The 17,619-nt window shown below is 35.2% G+C and overlaps 1 protein-coding gene across 8 annotated transcripts in view; it reads right to left on the bottom strand.

Annotated features, from left to right (window-relative positions):
• Positions 1-17,619, bottom strand: part of PRLR (prolactin receptor) — a 157,844-nt gene that overhangs the window by 130,987 nt on the left and 9,238 nt on the right. For 6 of the 8 annotated variants that reach the window (XM_054054324.1, XM_054054329.1, XM_054054331.1 and 3 more), the window contains one exon: positions 7,014-7,099. The gene's annotated coding sequence lies outside the window, so the exon portion shown is untranslated. Of the gene's footprint in view, positions 1-521; positions 661-6,737; positions 6,804-7,013; positions 7,100-17,619 lie in introns of those variants that run through there. The other 2 variants (XM_054054326.1, XM_054054333.1) reach the window with 2 other exon arrangements.

The raw sequence follows: 17,619 nt of genomic DNA, 5'->3' as shown, positions 1-17,619 counted from the left end.
CATTTTGCTTTAGAAATAAAGAGGAAAGTTTAAGCAGAAAGCAATTAACTTCTGACAGCAACTTAGAACACTATTTCAGTTTCCCTCCTCACCCAGCAAAAAACAATCAGATATTTTTTTCTTGCACTTATATATCTCAGGTTCATTTGGTTTTGTTTTCTTTTAGGTCCAAAAAGTTGGGATGAAGTAATACATGTATGTTGTAGTGTGAGTCAACTTCAGTGAAACATGCATTAATTCTTCCTACTAAAGAAGAACACTGTGCTTGAAACTGTTTAGAACTAGGCTGCATCTCACTGTTCTATAAACTTTATTTCTTATCACTGGGAAATTAAAATATTTTTTATAGTGGCATAATTGTGTGTGCATTTTAGCCTGATTATAAAGCTACATCAAAGATCAAAAAGACTTCCAGAGTTCATCATACTTCAATTATCTCTTCTTCATTTCACAGCCTACAGAAAAACATGTAATTTTATTTTCTATTATTTTATTTTATTTTATATAAACGTTTTACTTACACAAATGGAGTCTTTTAATCCATCTAACTGGGAAATGCATTCACTTGTTAGAATAATCCAGGTCTGACATTTAAATAAGGTATATTGCATATATGTTTTTGCCTGTGCATATCTCCCTCACTCCTGAGGGACACCTGCACAGTGAAGAGCAGACAGATCTTGTTGATCCTTTATAAGGTCACAGAGGCTTAGCTATAATATAGCCTTGCTTAATCCTCATTGGTTTTGCCTACTGAGCACAAGGCTGTTTCCTTGACAACACAGCTGCTGTTGCCACAGCATCCAGAGATACATGTGATGTCCAGGTTTAGGGTATGCCCCAGCTGAAAAACTATTACACAATGCTATTTTCTACTACAAGTCTTTGAAGGCCAAAAATAAGATCAGTGAAAAATCTTCCGTACATTCTATTTCTTCTGCTAATATTAATCCCCATGCCACTACTTACATTGCTATTACTTGTCCCATTGCCTGTATGGGACATATACTTCTGAAACTCAGTTATCACGGCAATTCTTCTCTTGGGGAGCACACAGTCTATGGGTATTTTTTATTCAAGGTATGTAATTTAGATGTGATATGCAAATAAGAATTAATCATCAGGTTGCTATATAAGAAGACAGACAATTAGGAAACATACAAAAATGCAGTAGTAATATGTAAAGTGGAAATATAACTAATGAAATCAAAAATGGGGATGATTTTCTTTTTTTTTTTTTACTTTCGCAAATGCTTTTTTCACAAAGTGAATGTACATTACACCCAGTGAACTAGTTTTGAAGTTGAGAATCATGCAAGACCATGCAAGACCTAACTTGTGCTTTTGTTTAATGAATTCCAAATATTCCTGGAGCTCTTACCCATGACGGTAAATCATCCAGATTTAAGTATTTCATGCAAATTTCAGGGATTAGTTGAAACTGGTATTTTTTTATGTATATAACTGCTGAAAACCATCTTAATTTTCCCATGGGAAGTGGATACTGAGCAATACACAAAGATTTCAAAAGTATGATTAGGTTCTCTAGTTACAAGTTGAAGGTAGAAAAGTTCAGGATAGAAGTAAGGTGTAGAATTTCAACATTCTTGACAACAAAGCATTGAAATAACTCCTGGAGGGCTGTGTGGAATATTCCATGAATTCTGGATGATTTTCTAGGATGTATGTCCTACTTCAAAAACAATAAACACACAGAAATTCTACAGCCCTGTACTACACATAAAAGCTGATCAGATGATGCTAGCATTATAATCTATAACTCATTACTGGGGAAAAGAAGTGTTCAGAATAAATGAACATTCAGTGATCTGTCACACTGGCAATTTTAAGAATGCAGATATTCTTGAGTTTCATGGAAATAGAGCAGACTAGACCAAGAACTATACATGCAAAGTTCCAGTGATCAGCTAATTAGATGTACTTCATTTCCATGAAATGCAAAACCACCAAAAATCTGTCTTCCACTGAACGAAATGCTTAACAAGATACATAAACATTGGTACTTGGAATTTACAGCTTTTAACTGCCCAGTACTCTGGCACTCAGACTAACTGCCCTGGAGCAGAAGTCCATAATATTAAACTCTATCAATCTTCCAAAACAGGTTGACTACAAGCAAAGTGCCAACTGGGAATGGTCCACAGCCTATACAAACTCCCAAACTTGAGGAATTTTTACCAATGTCCTAGTCAAAACTCTAGTCACTTGTACAAATAATAAAATTGGACAATTGACTTCCAGTGAATGTGAAAATTCTCTGGCACTGTGTAACTTACTAACATGCACATAACCAAGGAAGTGGGACCCCATGTGGCAATAGTCTCTGGACCTCAGAGCCTCGGAGGTTGTTGTGATATTGCATTTTCCTGTGAATGAAGCAATATCTCACCATTATGAACAGCAGGACCACCAACTTCCATTGAATTTGGAAGTAATACGAAATGCAGCCTCTTTCAAACACTGGAAGTAAAAATAATAATAGTAATGAACTACAGTGTTTAGTTCTATCCAGAAACTGCAGCATAAAACAGATCAGGCTGAATTTAAAACTAAGAATCAAACAAAAAAATCATACCCGGAAATACGTGACTGACACATGTAGAAGCCAGAAATCTTCAAATCCTTCATTATTTCATAAGCCATGTGTCCAAACTAGTACTCTAAGTCTGATGGATGAATTGAATCTTCTCTAGTAAAACAAACTGAGAATTATGAATATCCTGAAATATGAAGATTTCAAGGGAACATCTTCTTCCCCAAGGAGAAGGAGCATTACTGCTATAGTACATCAATATTGCTACTAAGCCTCTGATAGTTGTCCTAAAAATATTTCAGAATGAGTATAAGTGAGGGTCAGCAAAAAGGAGCTGAGATTGTGATAGCTGATCCATAATGCTATTTGTACTTCTTGAAAATGCATGGCTGGGAACGATAAATTAAATGTATCAAATCAAGAACAACATGGAAAGCTAGAAAGATAGCAGTTAATGCCTGACGAGTCACAGCCATAGAATACTAACTGATAAGCACAAGATGTTGCAGGCTGTGACCATAATGTACTACCAGTTTCACTAAATACAATTCCAATCTTCTTCGGGTTGTTCTGAATGGTTAGATTTAGATATACGCCTAAAATTCTAGTTTCATATAAATAAAGAGCAAAACTACTGTGAAAGACTAGAAATGGAAAAGCAGACGGAGAAAAAAAAAATGACTACAGTAATCAGTATTACAGGCTGTAATCTCAGCAAAACCTTGGTTTAAACATTATGAACTTTGTGCAGCTAGCAGAGAAAAAGTGATAGTAAGGAGCAGCGGGATATAAGGGAATTACCGAATGTTTACACAAATTCCTGTCAAGTGAAAAAAAAAATATATATATCTCAAGACTATATATACATAAAGACAATATAAGGGAGGGCAAAAAAATTACCATTTGTGGCTGGCATAGAAAGGGAGGGAGGGAGCATTTGAGGTCCAAATGAAAGGTTTAGAGACAAGTTTAAAGGTGGATATAGAAACGAGACTGTGACAAACTACACACTGCAGCAATACTTCAGACAAATACACATGGAATAAGGCTATGCTTTTCAAACTTCAGAAAAAGGATTTTACAATAATTAATATAAGTGATGAAGCAAGAGAAAACAAATGTTACAACTTTGTAGCTGAATAAGAAACGTGCTACTTTAGAAATATTTATATTATATTTCAAAAAAATTATAACTCTAGCCAGATAATAATTCCTTGTACTAGATCAAAATTATGTAGAACTATGATGCATAGAATAGATCCTATGTAACATTATTTTATTAGTTTAAATTTCTTCAAACAATGCAGACAAGTTAACTTTGTGTTGGCAGGTTTTTATCTGACCATTTATCAACTAACCTAATATAAAACCAAAAAGCTGCTAAAAATCTTTGCTTGTTTGCACTGGCTAATTTGACAGAAATGCACACACTTGACAAAAGTTTTGGTTTGCCCCTTGTTGAACTGGAACTTTACCCTAAATGTTCACAGAGAAGTGTCTGAGTGATTTCAGTTTAGATGAAGCAAGACTGGAGAAAGTAAAGAACCAGATAATAGTTTGGCTCCATGGTTAATGGCCCTGAGATATCCAAGACTGAACAGGCAGTGCAATGTTCCTTGTGGTAAAAACACTTAGACGATAAGGATTTAATCAATTGAGAACACAGCAGCTTGTCTCTTAGCAACACAGTTCACCCAAAATACATGATTCTACTTATACAATCCTTTTTCCTATTGAATATGGTTAAATTTAAGCCTTCAGTATTTCCTCTCAAATATCTCAAGTGTACAAGTTTATGTGACAAGAAATGGTCAGGTTAACACAACTATAAACAAAACCTCCAGTGACGATGATCTTCCACCTTCAAGAACAGTGGAGCTGAAAGTGTAAAGAAAATTATTGTGTGGTTTGGGATATTTTGTGGGGCTTTTTGTTTACAAACATTTAATATACAATAGAAAGTGTTCTCCATCTGTCTGGTCTATATTTGTCAATTTAGCCCTGGGAAGTCATAAAAACTGAATTGTCCTACTTTCAAAAGAAAATGTAGAATAATCTGACTTGTCTTCCTACAGACTATATACTAAATAAATAACTGAGGGCAAGTCCTGCCTGACCAACCTAGTGGCCTTCTATGATGGAGTGACTACATCTGTGGACAAGGGAAGAGCTACTGATGTCATCTCTCTGGATTTCTGTAAGGCCTTTGACATAGTCCTCCACAACATCCTTCTCTCTAAACTGGAAAGAGATGGATTTGATAGGTGGACTACTTGTTGGATCAGGAATTGGTTGGATTATCACATCCAAAGACTAGTGGTCAATGGTTCAATGTCCAATTGGAACACAGTGATGAGTGGCGTTCCTCTGGGGTCCATACTGGGACCAGTACTGTTTAGTATCTTCATCAGTGACATAGACAGTGGGATCAAGTGCACTGTCAGCAGGTTTTCAGATGACACCAAGCTGAGTGCTGCAGTTGACAGGCCTGAGGGACAGAATGCCATCCAGAGCGACCTGGACAACTTCAAGAAGTGGGCTTGTGTGAGTCTCATGATTTCAAGAAGGCTAAGTGCAAGGTCTTGCACCTTGGTTGGAGCAACTCTCAGTATCAATCTGAGGTATCAAACCAAATCTTTGACTGCATCAAAAGATGCATAGACGGTAGGTTGTGGGAGGAGAGTCTGCCCCTCTGCTCTGCTCTGGTGAGACTCCACCTGCAGTATTGTGCCCAGCTCTGGAGCCCTCAGCATGAGAAATTCATGGATGCATTTGAGCGGGTCCAGAGCAGGGCCACAAAATGACCAGAGGGATGGAATACGTTTCCTACGAGGAAAGGCTCTGGGGAGACCTGATTGCAGCTTTTCAGTATTTAAAAGGGGCTTATAAGAAAGCTGGGGACAAAATAAAGAGGGTTCAGACTAGATATAAGGAAGAAAGTTTTTACAGTGAGGGGTGGTGAAACACTGGAACAGGTTGCGCAGAGAGGTGGTAGATGCTCCATCCCCGGAAACATTCATGACCAGGATTCACGGGGCTCTGAGCAACCTGATCTAGATGAAGATGTCCCTGCTCGTTGCAGGGGCTAGGGCATGGACTAGGTGACCTTTAAAGGTCCCTTCCAACACAAACTGTCCCACGATTCTATTAAGACGGTACAAATGCTTTAAAAAGAATAATCCCTAATGTGACAAATCTAATTCTAAAAATCTTTAAAAAGAATGACTATTGAATAAACAACATAGATTTCAAATTCATGTTACTAGTTCATGTTTACACCCTTTATAAGAACCCCAAATCCTTAAGTTCTTACAAAAATATTTACATAAGAATAAAACTATAAATGCTGTTAAAATATATTTACACTAATGTTAATGTATGGAAATAACACTAAAAAAACAAGTTATAAATAAAAATACATACTGATCACAACTGCTATTTTATTACAGACAGGATGGTAAGGGAATGGCTTTCTTATCACACATAGTAGTAATCAGCATCTTGCCAGCTACCTGATGGAGTCATTACATCTACAAATGCCTCTTTCAAATATGAGCTACTAAGGGTTCCAAATCCATTCCCCTGTCCTTGTCTGTAAAGAACATAGTTATGTCCTGTCTACTGCAGAGTAAGCTTTACCACCCTAGCTCACCAAGAAATTCCTCTGAAGACTATGTTATCTATTTCCTTAAGTCATTATGAATGTATGTTCACCAGAGTGTAACACAGATCAGTTGAAAAATACTGATATTCTATATGCAAGAAAGATCCTCTGCTAATACTGTGTTAACACCAACAATGAACTGAAACTTGTCACTCTTTTCTGATCCACACAGAGAATTAAGTGTTTTTCTCCTAAGAATTCCGTATTTGCTGTTTCTCTATATTCTTTATATCTTCTATCTTGGCTCTCTTCTGCTAGATCACTTCTTTTGTTGGATTCACTGGTGAACAGAATGCCTCCTGGATTATTTGGTCTTAAATATTCAAATCATAGTTCAACAGCTCCAAAATAAATAAATTTTTAAACCAGAATGAAGCACACTTCAGGATTATAAAACTGCATCAAATAACAACACTTACTTGTTACACAAGTACATATACAAAATTCTGAAATTCTCAAACTATTGTAAAGCCATTAAGCAACAGTTTAAGAAGAGTAAGTAATAAGAAGCAAACTCACATGTGTGAGGCTTAGGTCAGATGAAATTATTTGCAAAAGTATTGCAGATCTGATGTATAGTTCTAGCTGGAAAAGTAATGAAGTAAGGTTTCATTTTATATTTTATTTAAATAACTTTTCTGCACTAAATTAACTTCAATTTTAAAATAAATAGAAAATTGTAATCACAATTGATAGGGAATTTAATCAAAACAAAGCATTTCTGAAAATACAGGAGGCAGTACATTTTCACCATCTAAAAAGAAAAGGCAGAGGTAAAATGATTAAATGACTTACAGCATGTTACCCAGTCAGGAGCTTGGGCAGAAGGACTTCACAATTATTATTTCAAAAATTCTATGAATTCTTTCAGTCTCCAGTGTCTGAAAGGAGAGTTAAACACAGGTTAAAAAAAGGGGCAGCAATACAGGCACTAAAATCAGACAGAACATTTTCCATTTCCTAAAAACCAATGTAGCTTTCAGCTTTATAGAATGTATCTTTTAATGTGATGGTGATAGATTTTTCTTTTTGTCACACTTAATGATGCCTTGTCAAGTGTGTTCAGGTAATTACCAGACATCTAATAGCAAAATGAAGCAACCCAAATTGCCAGCATCTCTGCCTATCTGTCATACAAATTTTCAACCACTGCAGCTCCAATTTTGATTTCTTTATCATAACTATCCTTCATTACAACAACAATGCTAAGACATGCAAGTAATCTCCACTAATCTTAATTGTTTTACAGTAGTAATTCGTGCTTAACTACCTGTTTGTCTCTATATTCCTTGTTTATACTTTTCCTACATGATGACATCTTTTTTTTTGGATATCACATTGTTAGAAAAACATGGCATAATGCATCTCTTTTCATTAGGAGAATGAAGTTGTAAGAAAACAGACATTTAGTGGTATCTTTTGACCTCATCTTTCTCCCAGAAAAATTATCTTCTAAAAACAGCACAGAGCAACAAACTCTCAGTGATGGCACAATCCATTTAAAATTCCTAAATTTTCAGACTCCTTCTAGATACAAATGGAGAAATAAAAATCTACACAAAGTCTTGCATAGTATGCAAATTGTTACAGATCAAGAGATTATCTCAGGTTTTGATGCAATTCCTGATTTTAGAAAACATTACTGACTCAGAGTAACTCAACTGATTTAAAACAAAGTGTTCTTTGTACAGCAACACATTTTAACACAGTGAAGCAAATCTCTTACGATTTCCTGTTACAAATAAGAACACTTCAAAAGTATTAAACATCTTGCATATTTTATTCTTTTTCAGAATTAATCAAGCCATTAAATCATAAAGACATTCCACAACAGAAAATTTATCCTCATAGCAATTTCAGTGCTGCTAACTTAAAAAACAAATAGGTTGTCTTAACACTTTTAGTTAAGCAGTATCCAGTTTGGAAATTCCAGGAATGTAGTGTCATATGCATCAACCAACTCTCTTTATCAGGCAGTATATTATTACATGAATACACCCAAAGAATCATTAGTCATAACAAATTTGAGGTTAAAGTCTGCCAAAATTATCAAGAAAGAAAGAAAAGAATGGGGGTTTTATTTCTTTTTTAACTCTAGGAATGTTAAGCAAAACAAGCTAGTAGCCTGATAATCACTGAACATGAGTTTGCTGGTCAGAAGCTTTCACATAAGTTGCGATGAGAAATAAGATATATTACCAAGAATGAAAAATACTTGAAAAGAACTATTTAACATTACATTCTGCTTATTTTCCAGAATACTTAAACTCTGGTAAACCAGTGTATTAACTACACACCACTTTATACATTCCAGCTTTTCAAGAGGTAGTGACAGCTGATGCAACTCAGTGTTCATTCACTTGCATGTAACAACCAACAATTTTTTACCTCATTTTTTTGTATATTTCTATTGCCCGGCTTATTATTGACTTCTAGGTTCATAATTTCTATGTTATTTCCTTTTCAGCTTCTCAGAAATGTTGAAGATTTCATTAACAATTTACACTTGTAGTTCAATGATCTTAAATGATATAAAATACCTCTTAATGAAAAATACAAGCTCAGATGAATGATTTAAAAAGAAAAAAAAAGGAAACCACAAACAAGTTTTTTTTCTATATTGCTGAGTGTTTAGTGACTGGATATTTGTAATCTCAATGTTGTTATTGTCTGTAAAAATCCGAAAGCAACAGGATCAGAAAGACTGGAGCTAATGTTATCGTCCAGCAATACATTTGTTTCCTACTTCAGTCTTGTCCAGATTATTAGACAGAGAAGAACACTCCTTCCCTAGCAGATGGATAAAAATGTTTACGTTCAGTAATTATGTAAGCTATAAGAAGTAGAGGGGACCTAGAGGCAAGACACATGGTGATAAAGTATACAATGTAATAAGAAATTACAGTACTCTAAACATGAGGAAATAATTCCATTTTAAGAACATTTAGGAAAAAAGAAAATATTATTACTGTCATAAGTTAATCACAATAGACATCATAAGAATATATGTTATTTTCAGTGTCTCTTTGCCTATGCTATTCTATTTCAAACTCCACAACCAATACAAATCTGTTCCTTATCCCCTTTCCTCTGTTCTTCCACCTCAGTTAGCATTGTCTACATCCTTTCACTCTGTCTAGTAAACTTTGGCTTCTCCATTTTTCAACTTCTTTCAACACTCTCTCATATAGTCTCTACCATTCTCTGTTTTTTCCTGTCCCCTGCACGGCTCCCAATCCTACTCTCCTCATTAATTTTTTCTTGAATATAAAACCATCTTCCCAGTTGCATGGAACCTTTTTTAGCAGACAGAAATGATACACTTTTAATGGAAAGTGGCGTAACCTTCACTTTTTTATTATAAAGTGGAAGGATTCCTCCTGTCTTGTTCATTAACCTTAGTATGTGAAATCATACTGTCTCAGTCAAGGTCCTTTTCACATTTTTTATTTTTTCCTTTAATAATAAGAAGTGAATAAATTAAGTTTTTAGCAGGCCTGAATCTTGCAAAGGTTTGCAGCAATGTCAAGTCAACAAAATCGCACTTCCAGAAGCATGCAAAGATGTGGCTTCCCTTTCACGGGGACAATTTTACTGGAATTTGCACTGACTACCTTGAAGGAGGGATGGAAAATGTTAACAGAAAAGGATACAGTAATGGAAAAGTTCAAAGAAGAAGCAAGAAAAGCAAGAAAGGAACAAGCTGCTCCTCATATCACTTTTTTGCAAAGGGTACAAACCAGCATAATTACCATTCCTTATTGCTGTATAAAGTAACTAATTATCTGTCTTATCAAGTGACTAGAACATACCTTGAGTCTTCTATTCCCTTGGGAAAGAAAATTTTGATTCAATCAGTTTGCTTCAGGCTTGATCATGCTACCTAAGCCATGTCACTCTGATGGCTATCAGCCAAATTCCTACCCCAGTCATATGCTTTGAAGTTTAACAATGACCAACATGCTGTGTAATTCACTCACAAAATGTACCTATTTTGTTTTTCTACTGTGACATAATTATGAGTACAAATCATACTATCTGCAAGGACAAAGATGCACAGTTTTATTCATTTCTGTCTTAAACACAGCAAAAGCTTAAGCAGAATTAACGGACAACAAATAAGCAAAAGGTTTTGTGATTTGAGGTGCAAAATTTCTGGTTAATCTGGCTGACGCAGAAAACCTTTGCTGCATCTCAAGATTGAGTGGCTGGCAGACCTAAAGTAGCCTCTCTTCTTTGGACCACATACACCAGTATCGTCAGTCCCCAAAGGAAATGATACAGGGATTTGAAGCATATCCACTCAACCATACTTCAAAATAACTGTGCTTTCCATATTTATGATATCAGCTTCCAAACAACCACATTCACTAATTCTGTAGGTCAATAACTTATCTGCTTTCATGGCAAAACCACAACAAAAGTTTAAGCAATTCTGCTGCCTTGCAGTTTGGTCCTCAATAACTGCTCCACAAGAAAAGGGCATATGTGTAAATTTCCATGAAATTCTTGACATGTCACTCAAGTTTCCGTTTTAGATCCCTATGCTTGGGCCAATATTTATAATCAATTTTTGTAAGGTCTCAAAAACTGATGTCGCATATTCTCAGTAAATTTTCTTGCGAAATATTGCCCAGATTGTATCAATCAGCAACTGGTTAGAGATTCAAGATTCAATGGTAATCAGATTTGTTTCAACGATTTTAAGAATGCGGCTTGCAAATTATATGTGTTGTTCTGTGTGAGATGTTCCAATTAATTTCTACTATCTTGAGCCAAGATATGCAAGCCAAATGGGTTACTGCAAACAGTAACGAAAACAGTAATGTCATTAATGTGGTTAGATGAAAAAGCTGCACTAGCTCAACAAAGAATTAGGCCAGGTGGCAGGTGAGATATAAAACACAGACAAGACAAGACAAGTTTTGAAATACTTTGTGGGGATGCAGAGAAGCTTAATTCATTCAGATGGCAGACTGCCACAGCTGATGGAAAAGATGCAGCTGTTCGTATCATAGGCAAATCTATAATTAAATGCAATTAAGGATTTAAGCTAATATGAATCAGTTCTGATATTAACTGCTACAAAGCTTTAGACTAATTAATATATGAACAGCAATTGGGATTGTCTACAGATCAGTACTGATATGATTAGCATATCAATAACTTGTACTAAAATGGCTAGAGAAGATCAGTTAAATTGCATAATTACTCCATGTTCCTGCCTAATTGCTCCATGTTCCCTTTTTTGTTCTGTTGTTACTCCACATGGAGTTGAAGAAGGTAAAAGGAAGGAGTTGAATTTAGGAAGAAAACTATGGTTACACAAAGTAAGACATAATTACATAGAATGTGCATCATACATGCCAAAACCATCATCGGTTTTACACACACCTATTCAGGCTTTCATGGTTTATAAAATAACTCTTGGTACATTCAGTCAATCATCTAGATGATACTCCAAAATGCTTTATGAGTTCCCAGAGGCAGCTGCTCAAGACATAGTGTACCCATATTTTGACACGTCTTTTTAATATCTAAATCAAATACTTCAGTGATTGAAGTCACAATGATGCTTTCCTATTTTCAAGTTTGTTTTTGACTGCAACAATTGCAAATACAACTCCTTCAGCTCACTGAATCTCAGCTGATTCCAAAAAAAAGTTCTGACTCATCACATACAGTGAACAGACTGAAGTGCAGTAGAACTCCTCTTACCCGTCTATACCTTATTCACAGACCCAGATCTGTCTGTTGATCCTCTATTAATAATCAGTGATAAAAAAGGCAGTCCTGACCAGAACTTGATTCACATCACAGGCCACCAAAATGCTCTATAAACAGAACAACACTCAAAGCCATTTAGACCTGACCACAGAGTATCAAATCACATCCAGACTGTTCATGCGCATAAGGAGTGAAGTCAATATAAATTCCTTGTACTGACTTATATTTCTGTACTCAACTATTTATCTTTATGTTCTGGGACTGCATGGCTTTGTATGTCTAACAGGCATACTACTTCCAACGATTGGGGGAGTGTGGGCATAAAGGGCAGGATACACACAATCTGCTTAGTATATAAGAAGTACTAATTCTGCCTTTCAGGCTCACAGGAGGTAATCTGAGTCTTACAGGTATAGTATTAATCACAAATTTAGAAAAGGCTCATTTTTCATAGCTATGTCTGCAGCAAGCTTTCCCTTGATTTCAGAATTCACAGTATCAAGTAATCTACCATACCAGCTCAGTAACTCAAGTTAAATATTTAAAAGACAGTAGAGGACATTATTTCTTTCCTAGTATCAATACAATACTACTAAAAAACAAAGTTAGAAAGTAAACACTTTTATGTCAGTTCAAAATGAGCAATATCATTGCTCTTTCCACTTTTGACAATGACTAATGTTAAAGTGAAGATAAAGATTTTCCCCAGATCCCAGAAAAGTGATTGCAAGTTGCATCATTTCAATCCCATTTTAATTTAAAAAATGTACTTTTTGAAGTATGTCTTTCTTATGCACTATGCAAAAGCCATTAAGCCACTAATGATGAATATTTTCTCACAGCTGTAAGGTACAGATTTAAAAAGAGATAGCTTCACATATAAGGGGTAATACTATGTATTCATATACACTAGTTATATATGTTTATACACATATGTATACATTTACACAGTATATATATATATTAATTAACTTTATGCTGAAATATAAGTAAAAAAATCTATATATATGATCTATCAGTGTTTAAAAAAACCCACTAGGCTGCAACTACACATTCACTGTTATGATCATATCCCCTGCTTCCAATATTTAAAGTTATGTGCTCAATGAAGAAAATATTCTTGCAGACACCAAACAGTTCGTGCACTTCCCATGACAGAAAATCAAGCAATAAGGAAACAAAAAAACCCACACAAAGACTATGTAAAAACATGTCCATTCATAACAACATTTAATTTAGTACTTCATCTAAAACATTCAAAGGAAATTCAGAAACTTAAGGTATATACAATAATTAACTTAACAGCAAAAGTACAGGTAATATGTTAAAGGCAGTCTAATGAAAAAATCCTCTTCAACTGACTGCTCCAGGATCAAAGTGAGGAATAGATAATATACAAGAAGGGAAAAACAGGAGAGCATTAGACCAACAATTTCTCTTATAGTTTGATTTCTGTTAAGAAAACATCTTACAGTCTAATGTAGAATTATAGAGTATTGCTTTAAAAGTCTGCAACACCAGATCCACTTTCAATGCTGTAAGACAATTTAAAATTGGATATTAAATAAGTATTCAGAAAACATGTCTGAATTATGAAAAACTTGGCATTCATTGTATCTACCAAAAAAGACAAAGAATTTTGATGAAACTATAACAAAATTTAAAGTTAAGACTGAGAAAAAGGTTGTTGGGCAACATTAAACCCAGCAAATCAGAACAGTTTGCGGAGCAACCAATATGGTTTACATCTGCTAGCTCAAGCTGTGTTGATTTCAAGAAACTGATGTCAACTAAATGATGGCCTATAGCATATTTTCATTTGGACAATAAAGTAAGAGGACAGCTCAGTATCCAGCTGTAGATAACACACTGAGAGTTAAATTATATTAACTGATGAGCGGCTACATATTAAAGTAAAGTGCTAAACTAAGAAAGAAAGAAGGAAAAAAACCCAAAGTAGAAAATAGTATTTTAATCTTCACCTCATACACGTTCTCAGGCATCATCATCTCTTGAGTTTAAATCCTATCATAAATGAATTTCTGAGTCATGCGTAAACAATAAACAGAAATCACTGGCAGTCACTATAAATTGCAAATGTATGATTTTCTACTCCACTTAAACAGACAGCCTGCCTATACAAGCCGTCAAAGGACCACACCTGTCACAAATGAAAACCAGTATACTGATCATAATGTCAAGTCAGACTGGTTCCTCATGATTTAGCAGGCTGCTATTTTGTTGCGACGACTAGTGTTTTGTGACCCGGGCTTTCTTTAAAAAATAAGCGTAAGGCTTTCTTTAAAAAATAAGCATAAAATGGATCTACTCTAAAGTGGATTAAAAAAACCAGCAAGTTCACAAACTAGAAAAAAAATCATAGTACACCTAATCAAGAATTGCAAATAAGAAATACTAAACCATGTAAGAACAGAAGTAAAACTGTTCACAAAGGAAAACAATTACCAAGTTTCCAACTTGATTAAAAGTAAATTTCAAATTAAAAAAAAAAAAAACAGTGATACAGTATTCTAGCCAAAATATTAAAGGAAAAGATAATCCTAAATCCTTTAAGTAGATTTCACTGTATCTTAAAAATAAATTACTATATAAGTGTTCTGGCCAGAAGCTATAACAGCATAATATAGGAGTCTTCAAGGGCCTGAAAAACTTAGCCAAGTTAAGCATCTGAGTGTGTGACTGAGATATATGAAAGGTAAACTTAGTCATCTTTCCATTAAAAGTTACTTACCATCAAATCCTGTCTTAGATTTTTAAATTGCAAAAATTTTAAGGACTGAGCAAGGAAATGTATCAGCGCTTTCCAGCTAAGCAAATAGCCTCCAGCTTCTTTAATTTTCTTATATCTCACTAAACACTTAATTTTGTTATTGTTTTTGAGTGGGCTCTAAATTAAAAGGCCTATGAGTCACTTATTTTATCATTCTATTGATTTGTTTGTTCTATTTAAGATTCAAGGCAAAACAGTCTTCCTCATTTTTTTTGCACATTCCAGTTTACCAGTAAGACAGGTTCAGCACAACATTGTAAAAAACAGGGTAACTGAAGCCTTCTCCTGAGGGTAACTGGTAAACAACAAAGACTCCAGATGGGATTAATATCTAAAAATGTCAAAAAGGGTTTACCATCGCAAGCCATCATAAATTTCTAACTGGAACACGTAAAATTTATGGCCAGTACACCTAAACTGACTCCCCAGTTAACCCAGGCCGTTACGTAGTGGGCAAGCAACTGAACTCTCAACAGATTCTATGAGAATTTCTGCTAAGCATTATCTTTCTCTCTTACTTTTCCAATACATGTATTTTACTGAATACTGAACACATATTTTGACTAAAACCAAAATGCTCCTCACCTCCAAAGTGTTTTTTCCTTTAAGTGACACTCATACCACCTTGCTAGCGCTAATTCTTATTATAAACTCTTTATACAGATTTTACACCTCCGTTAATTTGCAATTACATCAGTTATGCATCCATCATTTATCCTCAATTTCTTGTAGCCTATTACCTTGCAAAATCTGCATTTATTTCTGCTTGTTAAATTTCTACATTACAGACTTGTCTCATAAACCACAGATGAACCACACCTGCATACTCTGAACACTGTAAGGGATCCTCCTTGAAAATGAATGATCAACAATTAAGTCTTCTTCACTAGCAAGATTATCTTCATCGTAAACAAAACACAAGATATAAAATAAATATTCATCATCACATTCAGCTCATTCAAATAATGGGAAAAGGTTAACCACACTTAAAAGGTGCTGTTTGCTGCAGACATAGAGCATAATACATTACAAAGCAGAACAAAACAAAATACAAATACAGTTATTCAAATCTACACCTCTTTAGCAGTTGCTGTTCTATATGCTGACATGTTATACACAGGATGGAAAAAGCTACTTTTAATCTTACAAAAAAATCTGTAAACAGTAGATTACAAAATGCAGAAGTGATGTGGACAATAGAAACCAGTTATCTAAATATCAAAAACTACAAGGAAAGCAGTTACCTACTCTACTTCATAAAGAGTGAGCCAGAGATCACTACAAAAAGCAGCTGGTGGATGCTAAATTCAAAAGGCAAATGTTTGAAGAAGTTGTATTTCTATAATTACTCAAATTTCAAAAATTCATCACAGAGGAAGAAAATATTATTAATACAGTGACTTACATATAGAATTAAAAAAATTATTTTCATTTAAGTAAACAACCTTATGGGAAAGAAAATACATGGCTGCAGTAAAAAAGCAATCACTATTTTTTGTTTGTTAGTGATCTGAGACACTGAATTTTGTGCTTGCAGAAGAGCTTTCAAAGTCATTGGATGTTTTTAAAAATATTTAAAAGCATATGCCATGCTTGCACATCGACACACCATCTATACATAATTTTTCTTAGGAATCTTACAGCTTTCTATAAATCTGGGTGTCATGAGATGGATGGAATAGAGCATGACTTCCCAAAATGTCCATTAATTTTCTCCCTGACTTGCTTTGGGATGGTTGCAACCACCAAAATCCATTCCCACTAGTAAATGGTTTTCTATATTAACATATCAAGCAAAGAAACACTTAATTTCTTAGCTTTAGACACAAATAATAATATGAACAAATCTAGAAACAATTGAACAAAAAATCATATGAATTGAAGTGCTGCACTGTATGATTTTGTTTATATGAATGGGTGTGTAAGAAAGCAATTAAAATATCAGAATTTCATTTCTTTGCTTTTTGAGTATGTTTGCCATTCCATATGTGATTCTTCTTTCACTATGAACAGAAACTGTTAAAAACATTTCTTTAAGGCTACTGTTGAACAGAGGTTCCCAAGGCAGCTAATCACAGGAGGCAGCTGCATCATTCCAGAAACAAAATTCTATGAATCATAGAATGGTTTAGGTTGGAAGGGACTTTTAAAGGTGATCTAGTTCAGCTCTCACATAATGAGCAGAGACATCTTCACCTAGATCAGGCTGCTCAACTCAGAGCCCAATCCAATCTGACCCTGAATGTTTTACAGGGATGAGGCATCCACCACCTTTCTGGTCAACCTGCTCGAGTGTTTCTCCACATTCGCTGTAAAAAAATTCTTCCTTGTATCTAGTCAGAGTCTCCTCTTTTTTCAGTTTGAAACCATTACCCCTTGTCCTATCACTACAGGCCCTGCTAAAAAGTTTGTCCCAATCTTTCTTAGAGGCTCCCTCTAAGCATTGAAAGTCCCCAGTAAGGTCTCCCTGTGGTGCCAGCACAATTCTCTGTGGCGAATTCTCCACAGGACACCTCTACAAAGCTGACTTTCCACAGGGACAATTCTGTGCAGTGACAGGGACTAATGGTTCCCACATTCCCAGACACCTAGGGCTGAGGAGGATACTGACATGGTGGGACGCTGTGCTTGTATTTCCTCAATTTAAAAAACAGTAGCATCCCATTCCCCAAAAGACAACCAACCAATCCAGCCCTTGGGGCTCCCTGCAGACAGTTGTCCCCATAGACGTTCGGCCATCATGGAGAGTTGTCCCTTTCTGCTCCCTGGAGCCTTCTCTTCTTGAGGCTGCATAACCCCAACTCTGTCTTTCTTCATAGGGAGATATTCACCCCTTTGATCATTTTTGTGGCCCTGGTCTGGACCTGCTCCAACAGGTTCACG

This window comes from Cuculus canorus, chromosome Z (genome assembly GCF_017976375.1).
Source record: "Cuculus canorus isolate bCucCan1 chromosome Z, bCucCan1.pri, whole genome shotgun sequence".
NCBI lineage: Eukaryota > Metazoa > Chordata > Aves > Cuculiformes > Cuculidae > Cuculus > Cuculus canorus.
This window is presented reverse-complemented; position numbering and strand designations above follow the sequence as displayed.